The 21,033-nt window shown below is 40.7% G+C and overlaps 1 pseudogene; it reads left to right on the forward strand.

Annotated features, from left to right (window-relative positions):
* Positions 1-14,414: 14,414 nt before the first annotated feature.
* On the forward strand, positions 14,415-14,513 carry LOC138382098 (U6 spliceosomal RNA; annotated as a pseudogene).
* The last annotated feature ends 6,520 nt before the right edge of the window (positions 14,514-21,033 follow it).

Genomic DNA, 21,033 nt, shown 5'->3' on the forward strand with positions numbered 1-21,033 from the left:
AATCTGTTTTATCTTTTTTTATGTTTTCTTTTTCCCAATTAAATTAAATTAAATTTTTTATTTTTAGAGACAAGGTCTCACTCTGCTGCCCAGGCTGGAATGCAGTGGTGCAATCATAGCTCACAGCACCCTCTTAATTCCTACACTCAAGCAATTTTTTGCCTCAGCCTCCCAAATAGCTGGGACTACTGGTGTTCACCACCACATTCTTGTCTTATGTTTTATGTATCCTTATGTTTAAGTTAAAGTAATATTTATTCATTAAACTTTTTCATTTATCCTCAAAAGAAGAAAATAACTTAAATTTCTTTAAAAGAATAATTGGCCCATAAGAGAAATAACTTTATAACATAGTGGTAACACTTATTTCATCTGATGATTTTAATGGATTGTTACCAAAAAATGAGTATGCATTTTTTATTTTGTGTACTGTTCATTTTTAAGGCTTGTTGGCAGAAAAGGAAAATGCACTTAAAAGATTGTGATTTTAATTGAGAGTTTTTTTTGTCCATTAAGACTATTATGAGCATGGTCCTTATAAAGCCATATGTGTTTATAGTTCCCACCCTACCAGAAATGTAATTTTTTTCAAATCAAGAGAATTATCTCTTCTCAGAAAAATATTCTTGCACACAGAAAAGCAATCATCTCATTAACTAGAATGTGAAATGAGACAAATGACAGGACAAACAAGGAACAAACACATTGTCATACAGGAAGAATGTGCTAGCGTGCAAGAGCTTATGCATTACTGCTGTTAAGACAAATAATTTGATATATCAACAAATGTAATATACTGTGTAAAAACTTTTATAAGTGTGTGTGTGGAGGTATATGTGTTTGGAGAATGGCTATTCTTGTTGATAAGTCTTCGTTGTTATATTTCAGCCTAAGGAGAAAATGACTGTTTTAATTCAGATATAATTCAGCAAAGACCACTGTGTAATCATTATAGCCATCAACAAACTGATTCATCTGCAGTTGGTCCAAAAGTTACAAAAGCTGTTTCTGAGTTCTTGTTTGTACCCACCATTTTAAGATTACATCAGAATTAAAGCATGCAGGACTTGAACTGACTTCAAAGACTAGCTTTAGACTTCTAGCTAGTTTAGCTTTTTTCTTTTATTGGTTCATGTTTTCCATTTGGCTTCCATATCCTGTTCTAGCTTGATGCCCCTTCTAGAATTTCATTTACAAATCTTACAGCCCTGGTTGGTGAAACATACTAATTAATACTGTGGTGGAGGCTGAGGGTTTTAGCAATCTCATGCCTCCTGCTTGGAAAAATATCTGCCGTTTTTCCACCCATGTCTAGCACCATATTGAACATGGCAAAATGCATCTAAGTGAAACTTTAAATGCATTCAATCAAAATGCGTTTAGGGAGGACTGTTTACACTGTTATCTGTTGCCAATACTATTAATCATGAAGCTCAAACCTTTCAATGCAACAGAAATGTGAGATCTACTTTTTTCCTAATTAGATTTTTCTCAAGCAAAACAATAAAGTAAAAACAGGCCATTTTATGATGCTTAAAAGTCCCAAGTAATTGTTAAGCCAACAGCATTCCAGCTTTAAAAATAGGCAATTCCATGGGATTTGGAAATCCCTTATGACTACATTAAGCAATACTAATTTAGGGGACAAATTCCAGTACCATAGGTCTTTGGCCTGCCTGGGAACTCTATGCAGGCAACCAAGCTCAGATTTGCAGCTTGAATAAGTTGTGAACAACTTCTCAATAAATTTTGATAGTGCTGTGGTACATCCATTATAATTTAATGGGAATTGAATAAATCTAAAATTATTTGCATTATTTGCCTACCAAACTTGTAGCAGATCCAGAATGCACCATATATTTTTGATTGATTCTCAGGTTGCTATATCCTCATGCTGTCTTGTGATGATGTCGGTACACATCAATTCAGCATTTTTTGAGTAGTGTGTAGGGCCCAGCCTTTTAGTAGGTTTAAATCTTTGAAAAAATGGTTGGGTGGTTTTATAAGCACTGTACTTTTTAGATTATGACATTCTAGTTAAATCTTCAACTCTTGGATTTCTCCAATCCTAGCTAAGTGATGAAGAGGAAAGAAGGACCAACCACCCTTGCAATTCAAATTCATTGAGCCTGGAACTTCTAATACTCTTGTTTAGTAGGCCGGCTTGGCTCTATTAGTTGGATGTCCACAAAGCAAGGGAGATGGAAAGGATGCTTTGTGAATTTGTGCTGTAAATGAAGGAATCTACACTGCCAAGTTAAAAGCTCTACTTGCCAGGTTCTCTTATTGTCCAAATTCTCATGTATTTGAAAGGTTTATGTGTCCCTTGAGATCTTCTGATGAATGTGATTGCACCATACTTCCAAGAACCTGGAGATCTAGGATTAGCTAGTGAAAAGATAATTTATAATACATTTATCTTGAGCTCTGATTGGCAGTGTTTGTGTTAATATAGTCCCTGTGTTCTGTCTAATGTGTGTGTGCGCAAACACAAAGGAATGACAAGTTGGTTCCAAAACAACAATTTTTAAAAGTATGGGGGGAAAACCTGTATGTGGCTTACTTAAGGCTGTATTTCCTCATAATTTTAAACTACCTTTTGCAAGATGATATGCTCTAATTTTTCTAACATTTAATTGAAAGTTTCTTTTGAAACATAGAGAAATTTAATTCAGAAATGTATTCCCTTCCTCACTTGTATAGTGGTAACAAAAAAAAAAGGAAAAAAGAAAAGAAAAGAACAGAAAAAAATATACAGACATAGTCAGACTAGTCAGACTATAAAAAAAGTTTTAAATTTTAGAAAGAAGGGTGAGGGGGCAAGATGGCTGACTGGAGACCATCCCAAAAAGAAGAAAAGGTTTCAGGTGGAAAAGGACAGGCCCAGGTGAAATACTGAGGGAAAGGTACCAGAAGTTACCCTTACCAGAAATACCACAGGAACAAGTTGAGCAGAACAAGAAGGAACAAGATTTTGGCAGAGACCAACCCCTGAGGGATTGGGAGTCTGGAGGGAAGGGTAGGTGAGAGTGTTTACTTTTCCTCCCCTCACACCTGTGGCAGTCTTCCAGCTCTGGATCTGTCAGAGAGCCCTTCTACCCTGATGAATCCAGGCTCTGCTGCCATTGGCGAACTGAGAGCTTCTTAGGAGCATAGCACCAAGCTCTAGGCCTGCACAGAGTCACATCCTCTCACCACAGACCTCAGCTGAGACCTCAGGGTGCCAAATTGCCCACGCACATGCTAGGCACCTCTATCCAGGTGGAGAATTCACAGCCCCTTAGTCTCCCTGTCACTGGATCCCACATGAACATTCCCTAGCACCCACTTGGACTGAGCCAACCACTAAGGAACAGGGATACACAGGAAAGCAGCAGTATTTCTGGAGTTGTGACCCATAGGGCAGGCTGCCCCAAGGGGACTGGGAAGTGCTACAATGCTTTTCAGGACACAGGAGGGGGGAACGTGCACTTTTGTGCACCTGAGAGCTCCTGGCTCATGATCCAAAGTTGTCTGCACCCCTCCCAATGGAGATGGAATGCAGAAAGGGGTCCTTAGGGTAGGAGAGTGTCCCCATCCCTGAGCAGAAGCAGCACCAGAGCCTGGGGAGGGACATGAAGATGGGGACCTCCCATCCTCCAACCACACAACACTCTGGACTTAGGCACTTCTGCTCCCAAGCACAATCTTTTGAGTGTGAGTATGCTGTGTGATTGCCAGCTCTAAGCTTGCAGGGGGCGGGTACACCCCCAATAGTACTCTGCTCACCATGCCCAGGCTCTGCACAGAGGTTGCAGCTCATTTTCTTCCTGTCATGGACAGGCAGCATTTTTGCAGCTGTCCTGACCTGGAATCTCAGTCCCTAGGTCTCTACATCACTTGATCCACAGCCAACATTCCCCAGCACCCACTTGGACCACAGCAGTCTTGGGGAACTGTGGGTCTCCTGGAGCTTGGGCACTCAGGATGGGCTGCTTCCATCTGAGTGGTTTCTATTGGGACCAGAGAGGGTCCCACAGGATGATTAAGCCAGAGCACTTGGGAGCAGCTGCCCCACCTCTGATAGAGCACCTATCATACCCAGGGTTCCACGAAGCTTGAGCTCACTCCTTTCCCTCTAAAAAGCCATCGCAAGTGCTTTTATGTATCCCAAAGACAAAACCACCTCTACTGAGGGAGGGCAAGGCTAGCAGTCCTCTCTCCGAGCTGCCTTTTTCTTCTGGGAGGAGCCTACACTCCCTGGAGGCAAGTCCCTGGTGCAACCACACCTCCCCCACTGGAGCATGTCAGCCTCAGCACACAGCTGATCTGGTAGCCCTGCACACAAAGGGTTGAGCTGCCTCACCACCTCTGCTTCAGCTGGGTCAGGGTGGGAGCTGTGAATCTGGGCACTTTTGTGGCCCCACAGGACAGAGACCACTGTCATTGCCAAGAGAGAGGGAGGTGTGAGTGGCTTGTGTGCCCCACAGCTGCCTGCCTCTGCTAATATCATTAAAAGGGGCCCACCCCTCTGTCATAGGCTCACAGTGTATTTGCTCTTCTCTTGCTTAAGCATTCTTCTGGAGTAGGAGATCACCCCACCGCTCACTATCATAGCCAGCACCTGAACTCAGGGAGGCTTAAGGCAAGTTTGGCAACCTAGTCTGAGTCTCCTAGCCCCGCCTCTGCCCCCCGCTGCCCCTGCCCCCAGGACTCTAGCTTGCCATCCAGGGGCCTGGGATATGAGGATGAGGTAACCTATTATACCACTGCTAGCACCTGAACACTCCCTCAGGGGTCTGAGGTCCAACCCACCCAAATTGCCATCAACATCCCAGTAGGTAACTACCTTCACAAGCCAAAAGGCAGTGTATCTCTTCCTCTCTATACTGAGTAACAGAGTTCCTAGCAGAGGAGAACAGGTGAACAGCAAAGATATCTGTTTTAAACTGAGGGAAGAGTTTCCAGATGAGGTGGAACCAGTATAAGAATTCTGGAACTATCAAAAAACAGACTGCTTCAACAACTCTAAAGGGTCAAAGCTTTCCAGCAATGGACTCTAACCAAAAGGAAATTTTTGAAATGTCAGATATGGAATTCAAAATATAGATTGCACGTAAGCTCAATAGGATTGATGAGAAAGTTGAAAACCACCATAGAGAAAAAAAAAATAATTGAGGATGTGAATGAAAAATTCACTAAAGAGATAGATTTAAAAGAACAAAAAACAGAACTTCTGGAAATGGAAGAGTCATTTAGGGAATTTCAAAACACAGTGGAAAGTTTTAACAACAGACTAGACCAAGCAGAATAAAGAATTTCAGAGCTGAAGACTAGGCTCTTGAATTAACCCAGTCAGTCAAAAATAAAGGAAAAAGAACCAAGAGAAATGAACAAAGTCTCTAAAAAATATGAGATTATGTAAAATGGCTTAACATAAGGATCATAGGTGTCCCTGAGGGAAGAGAAGAAAAAAAAGCAAAAAGTATGGAAAACTTATCTGAGGGAATAATGGAGGAAAACTTCCCTGGTTTTGCTAAATATTTGATATCCAGATACAAGAAGGTCACTGAATTCCTGGAAGATTCATTGCAAATAGAACATCACCAAGGCACATAGTCATCAGTATGGCCAAAGTCCAAGTGAAGGAGAAAATCCCACAAGCTGCAAGGTGAAAGCATCAAGTAACTTACAAAGGGAAACCCATCAGACTAAGAGCAGTCTTCTCATTAGAAACTTTACAAGCCTGAGGACATTGGGGTTCCACCTATAGTATTCTTAAACAGAATAACTGTTAGCCAAGAATTTTGTATCCTGCAAAACTAAGTTTCATAAATGAAGGAAAAATAAAATCTTTCCCAAACAAACACTAAGGGAATTTGTCACCACTAGACCTGCACAACAAGAAATGCTCAATAGTATTCTAAGCTCCAAAAAGAATGGTTGATACCAGTGTAAAAACACTCAAAAGTAAAAACTCACAGCTCTTATACAACAGTAATACAAGGAAGAATCCAAAGTGACTAGGTAACAATAAACATGATGAGAGAAACAGTATCTCATATATCAATATTAACATTGTATCTAAATGATGTAGATGCCCCACTTAAAAGATATAGATTGACAGAATGGATAAAAAAACTAACCCAAATATCTGTTGTTTCTAAGAAACCCATTTAACTCCTAAATAATCTCATAGACTTAAAGTAAAGGGATGGAAAGGCATATTCCATGAAACCAAAAGCAAGAAGGAGTAGCTATTCTTAAATCAGATAAAAGACTTTAAATCAACAACAGGGGGGAAAAAAAGGACAAAGATGGCCATTATATAATGATAAAGGGATAAATTCAACAAGAAGATAAAGAATCCTAAATATGTATATACTTAACACTGAAGCTCCCAGATTCATAAAACAAATACTACTAGACCTAAGAATTGAAGAATAATAATAGTGGGGGACTTCAACACACACCACTAACAGAACTAGACAGATCATCAAGACAGAACATCAACAAAGAAACACTGCACTTACATGGGATGCTAGAATAAATGGACCTAGCAGAATTTACAGAATATTCTATTCAAAAACTGCACAATATACATTCTTCTCATCAGCACATGGAACATTTTCCAAGATAGACCATATATTAGACTACAAAACAAGTCTCAGCAAATTTTTAAAAACTGAAATCATACCATGTATTTTATCAGACCACAGTGGAATAAAACTAGAAATCAATTCCAAGAGGAACTCTCAAAGCTATACAAGTACATGGAAATTAAACAACCTGCTGTTGGCTGGGCATGGTGGCTCATGCCTGTAATCCTAGCACTCTGGGAGTCCAAGAGTGGGAAGATTGCTTGAGTTCAGGAGTTCGAGACCAGCCTGAGCAAGAGTGACACCCCATCTCTGCAAAAACATAGAAAAATTTGCCGGGCATGGTGGTGCACAATTGTAGGCCCAGGTACTCGGGAGGCTGAGACAAGAGAATGGTTTGAGCCCACGAGTTTGAGGTTGCCATGAGCTGTGATGACACCACTGCACCCTAGCAAGGGTGACAGAGCGATACTCTGTATATCTGCAATTTACTTTTAAATGGTTCAAAAATTATGTGTGTGTGGGGGGGGGCGGTGTATCTACATGTATTCACATATACAGAGAGACAGAACAATTAAGCAAATGTGGCAAAATGTTAACAAATGTTAGCAGTTAAAAAGGGTACTTAGGAGTTTTTGGTACTCTTCTTGCAGTTTTTATATCAGCTTAAAACTAATTCAAAGTAAAAAGTTTTAAAAACTAGAGAAATCATGGCCAATAAGAAACATATGAAAAAATGTTCAATATAGCTAATCATCAGGGAAATGCAAATCAAAACCACAATGAGATATCACTTAATTCCAGTGAGAATGGCTTTTATCAAAAAGTCCCAAAACAAAAAATGTTGGTGTGGATGCGGAGAGATAGGAATATTCATACGCTGCTGGTGGGACTGCAGACTAGTACAACCTCTATGGAAAGTAATATGGACATACCTCAAAGAACTAAAAGTAGAACTACCATGTGATCCAGCAATCCCACTACTGGGCATCTACCCGAAGGAAAAAAAGACATTCTATAATAAAGACATCTCCACTAGAATGTTTATAGCAGCACAATTCACAATTGCAAAGATGTGGAAACAACCCAAGTGCCATCAATACATGAGTGGATTAATAAAATGTGGTATATGTATACCATGGAGTTCTACTCAGCCACAAAAAACAATGGTGATCTAGCACCCCTTGTATTATCCTAGATGGAGCTGGAGCCCATTCTACTCAGTGAAGTGTCACAAGAATGGAGGAAAAAGCACCATATGTACTCAACATCAAATTGGCACCAATTGATCAACACTTATGTGCACATATGGAAGTAACATTCATCGGTTATCAGGCAGGTGGAAGGGGGCAGGAGGGGATGGGTAAATTCATACCTAATGAGTGCAGTTTGCATGGTCTGGGATGGGCATGCTTGTAGCTCCAACTCAGGCAGTGCAAATGCAATATATGTAACCTAAACGTTTGTACCCCCATAAAAATTTTGAAATATACATACTTATATACATACATACACAAATAAATGACAAAGAAAAGCTGTGGGAATGTTTCAGATCAAAAGAGAAATGATAAGAAAATGCAATACCTGACCCTAAACTGCATCCTGTACTGGAGGGAAAAAAATACCATCAAGGACATTATTGGGTCAACTGACAAAATTTGAACATGAATCATAAAGTGTTGTATCTCTGTTAAATCTAAAAAAAAAAAAAGAAAAAAAAAGGCCAAATATGGCCATTTTCAGACAAACAAAAGCTGAGAGAATTTGTTGGCACCAGGCCTATCCTGCAGAAAATACGAAGGAAGTTCCCAGGGTTGAATAGAAATGATCCCAGATGGGAGCCTGCATCTGCAGGAAGGAAGAAGAGCACTGGAAATGGTAAGATTTCTAAACTGCACTTTTAGATTTGTAATTCAATATGGTGGCTTAACCACATTTGTTTAGCTCCTTTCCCTCCCAACCCCTAAAAATTACTGTCAAAGCTAAAGTTACAAATTCACAAAAATAAAGAGGGCATCAGTTGGTCAGAGATTTCAACAAATTTCTAGAGACTGAAAGGGGGTGATGGAGTAAGTGTTGAATGAGGAAGCAGAGAGAAGGAAACTCACTTAAAAGAATGCCTGGTGGCCATTGTAGCTGAGGGAAATGTACAGCTACCCCTCAGAAGTCTAGAGAGGCTTAGGACTCAGAAATGCCAGGTCCTGCAGAGATGACAAAATATGGGGCTGAAAAAAGAGTAGTTACTGGAAAGCCTGTAGGCAGAATATTCAACCCATACACATCTCTGCAGAGAATGCCTCACTCTCCCCAACCTGAGAGAAAAAGAGAGAGCGAGACAGAGTGAGAGTGAGAAAGGGGGAGAGATTGATTGATCTATTGATTTAGTTTCAAAAGAAATGTCAAACAGTGTCTGGTGAGAGACCGGGCAGTAAGCTTGTGAGTTAGTGCCCTGGTCAGTGCACAGCCCTCCTCAATCTGTTTTATAAGGTCCCAAGACTAATGGCTGCTCCCTGTGTGCTCACCTGAAGTAACACCTGCCTAGTGACAAGCTCTGCCATGACACATAGCTGATGCTGAGCTTTTATATTGCCTCATTCTTAAATGTGGGTGGACAACTGAAAATCTGCACACAAAAAGTGTGCAATGTTAAATAAAAAGACATATATATGCAAACAAAAATTACTCCCTGGGAAACAGTTGATTCATGGAAAAAACAACTTTTAAAAATGTATAATTAGTGTCCTCATATCTATGAATATATATAGACAGATAGATAGGTAAAGATCTATACAGATATCCCAGAAAACAAAAACATAATGAGAAAAGACTTAGAAAAAGAAAGTGCATTTGAGAATTAAAAATAAGATTACCAAAATAAAGGATCCATTAGAAGAGTTGGAACATACTCCCCCACAAAGTAGAACAAGAAGAGACAGGTGAAAGACCAAGAGGATGTTTCCAGGAGGTCCAATATAAAATTAATAGGATTTCTAGAAAAGAACAGAGGTAATAGATAGGAAATGATTGAGGAAATAATGCAAGATAATGAGGGAAGTGAGACATCAAACTGAAAGAGTTCACTGAGTGTCCGTCACAGTAAATTTTAAAAAGATGCATTCTCAGATTCATCATTCTGAAATTTTAGAATAGCAAGAATACAGGTAAAATATAGAGGGGGGAAAAAGCAGGTAGGCAACAAAGGAATGAATTCTGAGGCGAATAGTAGACTGACTTCTCATCAGCAATAGATAAGAAGTATATGAAGAAATGTCTTCAGACTTCTGAAGGAAAGTGATTCAATGTAGAATTCTCTAGCCAGCTGATCTCTTAATCATTTGTGTAGGCAGAATAAAGATATTTTCAAACTTGGAAGAACTCAGATATTTACCTTCTAAGCACTGTGTTTCTTTAAAAAGTGTATCCAGGCCGGTCGCGGTGGCTCGCGCCTGTAATCCTAGCACTCTGGGAGGCCGAGGCCGGCGGATCATTTGAGCTCAGGAGTTCGAGACCAGCCTGAGCAAGAGCGAGACCCCATCTCCACTAAAAAATAGAAAGAAATTAGCTGGACAACTAAAAATATATAGAAAAAATTAGCCGGGCATCGTGGTGCATGCCTGTAGTCCCAGCTACTCAGGAGGCTGAGGCAGACAGATTGCTTGAGCCCAGGAGTTTGAGGTTGCTGTGAGTTAGGCTGACGCCATGGCACTCTAGCCCGGGCAACAGAGTAAGACTCTGTCTCAAAAAAAAAAAAAAGAATTGAAATCAGGAACTCACATAGATATTTGTACACTCGTATTTATAGCAGCACTATTCACAATATCCAAAAGGAGAGTGCAACCTTACTGTCCATTGACAAATAAACAAAAGCAAAATGTGATATATACACATTGCTGTGGTTTGGGTATGGTTTTTGCCTCCTCCAAAACTCATGTTGAAATTTGATCCCCAATGTAGCAGTGCTGGGAGGTGGGGCCTAATGGGAGGTGTTTGGGTGATGGGGTGAACCCCTCATGAATGGCTTGGTGCCATTCTCATAGTAGTTAATGGATTAGTTCTTGCTGGAATGGATTAGTTCCCACAAGAGTGGGTTATTATGAAGCCAGGACACCCTGGGGTTTTGCCTCTTCACTCATGTCTGCTTCCCCTTTGACCTGCTGCCATATTGTGACACGGCACCAGAAGATGAGCAGCTGCTGGTACTGTGCCCCTTGAACTTTCTGGCCTGCAGAACTGTGAACTAAATAAACCTCTTTTCTTTATAAATTACCCAGCCACAGGTATTCTTTTACAGAAAGACAATACAGACTAAGACACATACAAAGGAATATTATTCAGCCTTAAAAAGGAAGGCAATTCTGACATATGCTATTACATGGTTGACCTTGAAGACATTATGCTGAGTGAAGTAAGCCAATTACAAAAAGGCAAATACTGTACGATTCTACTTATGTGAAGTCCCTACAGTGGTCAATTGCATAGAGATGGAAAGTAGAATGGTGGTTGCCAGGGTCTGGGGGATGGGGTAATGAGGAGTTGTTTAATGGGTATAAAGTTTCAGTTTTGCATAAGTTCTGGAGATTGGTTGCGCAACAATGTGAACATACTTAATATTACTGAACTGTACACTTGAAAACAGCTAAGATAATATGTTATATTATGTGCATTTTACCACAATTTTAAAAAATAACTTTAGGCCGGGCTCGGTGGCTCACGCCTGTAATCCTAGCACTCTGGGAGGCCGAGGTGGGCAGATCGTTTGAGCTCAGGAGTTCGAGACCAGCCTGAGCAAGAGCGAGACCCCATCTCTACTAAAAATAGAAAGAAATCATATGGACAGCTAAAAATATATATATCGAAAAAATTAGCCGGGCATGGTGGTGCATGCCTGTAGTCTCAACTACTCGGGAGGCTGAGACAGGAGGATCCCTTGAGCTCAGGAGTTTGAGGTTGCTGTGAGCTAGGCTGACGCCACGGCACTCACTCTAGCCTGGGCAACAAAGTGAGACTCTGTCTCAAAAAAAAAAAAAAAAAAAAAAAAAAAACTTTAAAAGAGGACCCTTGGGCCGGGCGTGGTGGCTCACACCTGTAATCCTAGCACTCTGGGAGGCCGAGGTGGGCGGATCGTTTGAGCTCAGGAGTTCGAGACCAGCCTGAGCAAGAGCGAGACCCCATCTCTACTAAAAATAGAAAGAAATTATATGGACAGCTAAAAATATATATAGAAAAAATTAGCCGGGCATGGTGGTGCATGCCTGTAATTCCAGCTACTCGGGAGGCTGAGACAGGAGGATCCCTTGAGCTCAGGAGTTTGAGGTTGCTGTGAGCTAGGCTAACGCCACGGCACTCACTCTAGCCTGGGCAACAGAGTGAGACTCTGTCTCAAAAAAAAAAAAAAAAAGAGGACCCTTGAACCCAAAGTCCAGGCCTACCCCCCAAAAGACCCTGGTACCCCGGGGTAACCTCCACAGATGCAGGCCATGGGACTACCGCTGTGGTCCAGGCCAGCCCCCATGGGTTGGCACCAAGAAGCTATTGATGACCCTGATGTGGGGAGAAAATGGTCAGTTGTTCAGGGACGGTGAACAAGGAGTCACTGGTGAGCTCTCCCTCAGCCTGGGGCTGTTACCCTCTTGCTCTTGCTTCTTCCCAACCCTCCCTCCATTCTTCTTTTTCCTTTCTTTCCTTCAACAAATATTTATGAGTGCCCCTTATGTTCCAGGAACTTCAATTTGCTACTATAGACCAGAGGTCATACCTCAAGGTACCATACAATTTTCTCTGCAATATGACTTTGAGTGGTACATGGCCACTGCATTTTTTTTTAAATCACATAAATTGCAAGGGGGAAAAATGATATAGCGGGAGAACCTATAAATTAAAAGAGATGTAAAAGACATATCAACCAATGACAATGTGTGGGCTTTATTTGGGTCCTGATCTAAGCAGTTAAAAAATATATTTAGAAATTTGAACATTGGATATTTGATGATAGTGAGAGATTATTGTTTCAGGTATGATAATGATACTGTAATTATATTATAAAATAGACATTATCTTTTAGAGATATATAAGGAAATATTTACAGATGAAATTATATAATATCCAGGATGTGCTTCAAAGTAATCAGTGAGGGAAGGGGATGGGGGGTTGAGATGAAAAAACAGTGCCTTATGGTTTGACCATTGTCAGTGCAGAGTGACAGGGCCTTTCATTTCACTGTTCTGTCAACTTCATATGTGTTTGAAATTTTCCACACTTAAAGTTTTAAAAAATATTGAATGATACAGTGAGAAAGCTAATCCCTTTTTGTTACTCCTTCAATCCATCTGACTAACTAGGCTAAGTGGAAAGTCTCATCTTTTTCATAAGGTCAAGCTCAGAGTCTGCAACTACATATTCATAAAATTCTTAGGATTTTAAGTGATCCTGGCTTAAGTTCTGTCATGATAGAAAATTTATATAAAATTTGCATTTATTTTTAAATGTATATGTAGAATTTATTGTATATAATTTATGTATTATAAAATTGTCAAACAAAAGTTTTAGCAGGTATGAATTTTACATAGTGTGCTCTCATGGGCAAAAGCTGTAATTTTATTTTTCTATAACTAAACTCAAGTTAATTCTTGTGCCCTATTTCTTCCTCAGCAACAGAAAGTATGACTAAATTCAGTCAATCCCGATGTAAAATTCAGTCTTTTCTGGGGTCAGCTTAAAATTCTTCTTAGCATTATGCCCCTCCTCTTCTCTCCTCTCTGAAGTGACTTTTATCTGGTATCAGAGCAGAATGGGGTACCAGGACTGCTCTGCTCCTTCACGGGGTGCCAAATAATTTCCTGAGTCTTCCACACTGTGCCAAGGCACTGGCTCTTAAAGTCTACTTTTTGTCCTTCTCACCTGCTTTCTGGCACCTTGGGGTCCACAGCTCAATTGCTACTCAAAATATAGTTTGTGGGCCAGCAACATTAGCGTTACCGAGGAGCTTATTAGAAATGCAGACTCTCAGGCCCCACCTCAGGCCAAGTGGGTCAGAATCTGTATGACACGAGAGTTTAAGAAGCCCTGCTCTATAGCACCTGTTAGAATTCACCTGAACCTCATCTCTGCCACCAATGAAGCATCCAAGCTCCAGAAACCTTTTCCCTGATTCTTCTCCTCCCATCTAATTGTTTCCCTTTGAGTAGGAAATCATGTATATTTGGTTGTGTTTTTTTTGTTGTTGTTGTTTTGTTTTTGTTTTTGAGACAGGGTCTCACTCTGTCACCCAGACTAGAGTGCAGCGGCATCATCATAGCTCGCTGCAACCTCAGACTCCTGGGCTCAAGCAATCCTCCTGCCTCAGCCTCCTGAGGACTAGGACTACAGGCATGTGCCACCACACCAAGCTAATTAAAAAAAATTTTTTTTTTGCAGAGACAGGGTCTAACTATGTTGCTAAGGCTAGTCTCAAACTCCTGGGCTCAACCATCCTCCTGCCTCAGCCTTCCAAAGTGTTAAGATTATAGGCGTGAGCCACTGCACCCAACCAGGAATGAGGTCTATTTTGGACATATTGCTTATCCACTCTTTATAACCCTGCTTCCTAATGGACTTAATTGTTGATACTCTAAAATTTTCTCTTTCCGTAAAAAGATAAATCAAAAACTGTGGTTTGATGACTATTTGCCTACTATGAGATTTAAATCATTTCAACAAGTTGATCGCCCTTGAGGACAGTGTGTGTAGAAAGCTCTTCCTGCCAGGTGAATAGTGGAAGCATGGACAATGGGAAAGCCCAAGTTAGCATCTCGAAATATTAAGGGCTATATTGGTTTTTTAAAAATGAGTCAATCTATTGCTCTCTTAGGCAGCACTTATAATTGTACAAGACAGAAAAGGTTAGCCTGGCCCATGTGCAAGGATGACACACAAATTCATGAAGTGTTTCATAAAAAAAAAGAATCTAGAGAAAAATATTAAGTACATAAGAGTATAAGCGTGTGCAAATAATTGAAGCTTGGAAAACTCTAGGACTCTCTCTTCTGGGGCTGCACCTGTCTGTGCTCGTCCTGAGTCTATCTCTCTAGAAGGCACAGGGAAAAGCTCAAGTAATTGACGCATTGAGCTACAATAATGAGACTAGCTGGTGATATAAAAGAAATGGGAGGCTTGGAGGATGTGTTTTGGTGTTCAGATGGAAAACAGGGATCTGCAGGACTCTGGGAGCTCCCTAAGGTTTGGAACTAAAGCATGTTCATATCTGCTTCCACAGAAACTACCACAGTCTGGTGCACAACTGCCTCTGTAATATTTGTAGAATGTGTGCCTTAGACTGAGAGAAAACAAAATTTTATTTGTTAAATTATTTAGTTACTATGGCACTGTTTTTTTGGGTTTTGGGGTTTTTTTTTTTTTTTTTTGAGACAGAGTCTCTCTTTGTTGCCCGGGCTAGAGTGAGTGCTGTGGCGTCAACCTAGCTCACAGCAACCTCAAACTTCTGGGCTTAAGCGATCCTACTGCCTCAGCCTCCCCAGTAGCTGGGACTACAGGCAGGTGCCACCATGCCCGGCTAATTTTTTCTATATATATTTTAGTTGGCCAGATAATTTCTTTCTATTTTTAGTAGAGACGGGGGTCTCCCTTTTGCTCAGGCTGGTCTCGAACTTCTGACCTTGAGTGATCCACCCGCCTCGGCCTCCCAGAGTGCTAGGATTACAGGCGTGAGCCACCGGGCCCGGCCCTTTTTTTTTTTTTTTTTTTTTTTGGACAAAGTCTCACTCTGTTGCCTGGGCTAGAGTGCCGTGGCGTCAGCCTAGCTCACAGAAACCTCAAACTCCTGGGCTCAAGCGATCCTCCTGCCTCAGCCTCCCGAGTAGCTGGGACTACAGGCGTGTACCACCATGCCCAGCTAATTTTTCTATATATATATATTTTTAGCTGTCCATATAATTTCTTTCTCTTTTTAGTAGAGACGGGGTCTCACTCTTGCTCAGGGTGGTCTTGAACTCCTGAGCTCAAACAATCCGCCCACCTCAGCTTCCCAGAGTGCTAGGATTACAGGTGTGAGCCACCGTGCCTGGCCCTATGGCACTGATTTTTGAGGAAAAAAAAAAAAAAAAAAAAAGAATCATCATCCACCTAATTTTATTATAAGCCCTCATGCCACGAGGTGATGGTAATTTAACCAATCAGCTGGAATTCACTCCCCGGTCTGCTCACTCTGATAAAATAATCCTATTTCAAATCTCACCTTCTGAGGGAAGTCTGCAGGGCGAGGTCTGACCTGTTCCCATGCTTCCTTGGCACCAGTCTCATTAGCCTTTTTGCTGTTTCTGGAACACAGCAACCTCTTGCCACCCCACTTGCTGTTCCCTTTGTGGGGACACTTTTCTCTCAGATCTTTAGCGGGGTCACTTCCTCCTATCACCACCCTGCTTCATTTCTTCATAGAACTTAACCACTGTCAGAAGTTATAGGATGTATTTATTTGTTTACTTGTTTGTTCTATGCATCTCATATGAGAACACAGACTCCCTGAGGGCGATAACTTTATCTTTTTCACATATCTCTAGTGTATAGAACAATGCTTAGCATGTGGCTGGTGTTTGGTAAATATTCGTTGAATGGATGAATGATCTCACACTGCTCTCCCATCTTTTAAACCTTCTTCTGTATTATTTCCACCTCATTTGAGTCCTGAACTCTATTCTCTGATACTGGATTTCATGACTCATCTCCTTAACAAAATTACCAGCTTAGTAGAGCCCAGGCACTGGGTTTCACAATTCCTTACCCTCTCTCATAATGGCTGGCCACAGATCAGGGAACATAGTAAGTGCTCAGTAAATCCTTTTTGAATTATAGTGACAGAATTTGGTTTAGCTTATTCTTTAAAATGAAGTTTGAAACATCACATAGAGATTTGTTTTATCCTTCATATGCTACAATTTGTAATTCAGGCTGGGTGCAGTGGCTCACACCTGTAATCCCAGCATTTTGGGAGGCTGAGATGGGAGGATCACTTGAGCCCAGGAGTTGGAGGCTGCAGTGGGCAATGATTGTAGGATTGCACTCTAGCATCAGTGACACAGCAAGACCCTTCTCTAAATAAATAAATAATTAAAACAAAAAAATGTAATTCAGAGAAGGATAAAGGTAAATATGAAGAGGGAGGTTGTACAAAAGCGGCCCATTCTTCAAGTAGTAATGGGTGAAGCGGTCCTTTCTGAAAGGTTTGCTGAAGCCCTAGATTGAAATATGGCACAGTGTCAGAGTGACCATGCAGTCTTCTAATGACTGTATCCTGCTATCACATGATGACTATCTGCCCAGAAAAGCATCTGGAAGCTAAAGATTTCCATGTGTATTGGATTCGATTAGTTCACTACATCTATAAATTAAAATAAACATAAGTTCAAAGTGGGATTCTGAAGTAACTACTAAGACATTCTTTTTTTTCAAATCAATTAAAAAGTCATTATCAAGTATCTTATCTTAGAATGATAATTTATATCTTTTGGCTTCGTTGTATCCTCTTAGAAGTTAAAGCATGGTATTTCCCCCTCCTCTTGATTTTTTTTCCCCATCTAATAAACTTTGATTTTTTTTTCTCTCTCTCTGTATTCTTAATGCAGCTGAGTTTCACATGACTCTTTCATTTAACAGCTTCATTTCATAAAGGCTGTTATCAGGCCAGGTCATCTCTATACATAGCTTCTGTGATTGATATCAGCCCAGTTCTGGGAAAATTGTTTTAATTACTACTGGCTCTGAAATGCCCTGAGGAACACCAATATTTGGTACTTAGTTATTACGCAGACCTTCTCATCTGAATAAATAAGCTCTTAGATTTTCTAAGAAGGACTTAGGTGGATATATCAATTCAACTAAAAGAAATTGAAGGCTATGAAATAATCTACTGATTTGGGGAGTGTTCTCAGTGGCTGTTTGGGACTATCCTCTCGGCCATTAGGGGAACAACACAGAGCACAGTAGGTGCTCAGTGAATCATGAGAGGCTAAAGAATGGAGTCCATTTGTTTAGATAGATTTGTTTCTCTGGAGGTGTTCTCCACAGCCCTGGTGTAGGAAGAAATCCCTGGATACTCACACTCTAGATCCTATCCCAGTTCTGTTATTTTTATACCACTATGACCCTCAGTTTGTTTATCTAAAAACCAGGAATCCATGCTTATTTCATGGGATTATTGAGAGGACCAAATGAAAACATGTGAACATGTTTTACAAACTACTAGGTGCTACACAGGGATTACAAATACAGTGAGGCAGCAAATCAGCCCTTGGGGTGTCCAGCAAACATTGTCCCTGATCTACATGCAAGCTTCAGGGAGTCCAGGGTCCCCTAGAATACAGTACCCCATCAGAAGTCTCGAGGGGCTGATGCCTCAGGCACTCAACTCCTGAAAAGGGCCAAACATCCAGAGTTTCCCTAGCTCAGCAGCTGGAGGACTCTTAAGCAAAAGACAGGTTCTATTTCAAAACTCAGGGCCTCTTTGCAGCTTCTCTGGATGTCAGGGCTGGGCCCAGGGATACCCCTAACCTGGAAGAGTTGAACTCCACATTTCCACTTTGTTTTCACCTTAGAAGAAATTGCGATGATCAACACAGCTTATTTCCAGTGCCATCTTAATGTCCCCATTTCCTTTGAAGTCTCAGCATTCATGCATACACACCCCTAACTAAAACAGATACATTTTTCTTACCTCCTGTACCAGTCAGGATGAGCTAAATTTGTCTGTAGAGCCAAACAATCCCTGAATCTCAGTGGAGTAACACACCAGTATACCACTTACTTCTCATTCGCCATACCTGGCCAGCACAGGTTTAGTAGGAGCGCTCTGCTCCTTCTGGTCTCTCACAGACCCAGGTAACATAAGTTTCATCTCAATCAATACTTTCATCATAACAAAGGCAGGGCAAAGAGAACATGGCAAACCATATGCTGGCTTGTAAAGTTTCTGTCCTGAAGAGGCACATGCCACTTCTACTCATATTGCATTTACTAAAGCAAGTCAGGTGGTTGTTCCTAACTTTTTTCTTTTCTTTTCTTTTCTTTTTTTTTTTTTTTGAGACAGGGTCTTGCTCTGTCACCCAGGCTGGAGTGCAGTGCCCTCATCGTAACTCACTGCAGCCTCTGCTTTTCCTAACTTTAAAGGGAGCCGAGAAGTATAACTCTAATCTCTGTCTGAAAAGAGAATAGAAATATTTGCTTTTATTATTATTATTAGAGACAAGATCTCACTATATCACCCAGGCTGGTTTCAAACTCCAGGCCTCAAGCAATGCTGCCAGATAGCTGAGTGTACGAGTCCACATGAGCAGACCTCAGTTTGGTTCTGTAATGGGAGGAAACTGGAATACCTGGAGATGCAGACATGAAGAAAAGGTACAAACTACACAAGACTCTGGCCATGAAGTGATTTTTTTTCCTTATCAAAGTTACAACAAAGGACATTGAATGAAAGAATGTTATTAAAGGATATGCTATACTATAAGTGAAAAATGCATACCAGATTTTGAAGACTTAGTATAAAAAAAGAATGTAAAATATCTAATAATTTTTTATATTGATTACATGTTGAAAAAATACTTTGGCCAAATTGGGTTAAATATATTATTAAAATTAATTTCACTTGTCTCTTTTTACTTTTGTAATGTGGCTACTTGAAAATTTAACATTGTCCACATGGCTACCTTTATATTTATATTGGACATCACTGTTCTAACGCATAAGATTTTAAAAGCAAATGCTTGTTCAGAATAGCACAGCTGTTTTAATAACTTATTTGGAACTTTCACCATGTCTTTCTTACTTAGGGTGATGTGTGGGACCATCTTTGAGAAAAGAACGAGATTTCCTCAGAATTGTCCCTCTTGTTTGTCATAGCTGCAGTGAACTCCATTTAGATATGGGACACAGCTGCAGCTGCACAGCTAAGAACCTTCTTAAACCACACTGTGTCCTCCTGAGCCTCCCAAGCTCTGTGCCAGACAGCATCAGTGACATTGAAGGATCTCTCTGGTAGAAGCTGCCTTTCTGGGTATGTGCAGAGCCAGCAAGCCTCAAGTCACTTGGAACTATGTTGAATGTCGTCAGTCTCTAATGGCAGGAGATCGTTTTCAGATCATCACTCACAATATTTGCTTAGTCAATAACACGGTCACTGAGAAGAAACCACAGTATTGTTTTATCAGCCCCTAAGAGTTCCCTTGAATCCTTACCTATGTGTGTACAAGGCCAGGTTTAAAAAAGTACCCCAGACCCAAGGTTCATGATAGTCCATATTCTCAGCTGGATCCTTAGAATACAATTCTGGGGGAAAGACTATGCCTCCTTTTCCCTGTCCACTCCAAGGTCAGATGGCTCTTCCTGCTGAGCCTAGCTGGTGATTTATTTTTTGATCAGTGAGCATGCAGAGCAGGAAGTCTAGCTACTTTCTCTGGGGCTGCATCCCTGAAATCCTACGTTGTCTCGATAATGACAATGAAAAATCTCTCCTTCATCTCTTAACTCTATGATCTAACTCTGACTCAGCAATCTTTTATTATTTGTTAAATTTGGAAGTAGAAATAAATTATGTGGTCAGGTTTAAAAAAGTACCCCAGACCCAAGCTGGACAAATCCCATGTAAAGGTTTTCAGCTGGGTAAGACCCTTGCTAAGAGGCCTGAAAAACTGTTGCTGGAATGAAACCTACTTCTGAGCCTCAATTAGCACCTTTTGGTGTGGCTGAAAGGTTTCACTCCCTAGCATTTGTTAACAAGTTGAGGACAGACTCCCTGACAAGAATGCATCTCCTTGAAGATCTGTCCTCTTGTATAGCAGAGCCTGGCACATAGTAGGTGCTCAATCATATATGTTGAGTCAATATCATGTACTTTTTGTGTCTCAGCTATCTTCCACATTGCTTGCTGAGTTGACTTAAATAATGCCTTGCAAATCCAGGTTATTTCAATAAAAACTAAACCTGGCCATTAAGGCACAAGGTCCTTACCCTTCTACACCACTTTCCACGAACTTCCAGTTGCCTTCCTTCAAAATACTGTCTTTTCTTAAGAACCCCACACAAACACTACCCCTTCCATCAAAGCGTGCTCAGGTTTGCCAGGTGGGTGATTGCTTCTGCAGTTGCTGGGTCTGTGTGGTAGCGCCTACTGCAAGGGATCGGTATAAATCTGTTTATATTTGTCTCATCTGCTGGGCTCTGAGCTGTAGAAGTCAGCTTTTAGACTCTTTACCAAAACCAAGCAGTTATTCACGGGTAGTTATAATGAAAATGCCGGTTTGTGCACATCGTTTGGGGCTCAGGATGATTTGCACTGCATTTGTAGGGTAAAGTTTTTCTCACATTAAATATCTTTGAATTCTCCAATAAGTTCATAACAACTCTGTGTATGAGTAAGATTAATATCTTCAATTTACTAAGGAAACTCTCAGGAAGTAAAGTCTTATTTTCC

This window comes from Eulemur rufifrons, chromosome 3, assembly GCF_041146395.1.
Source record: "Eulemur rufifrons isolate Redbay chromosome 3, OSU_ERuf_1, whole genome shotgun sequence".
In the NCBI taxonomy this organism is placed as follows: domain Eukaryota; kingdom Metazoa; phylum Chordata; class Mammalia; order Primates; family Lemuridae; genus Eulemur; species Eulemur rufifrons.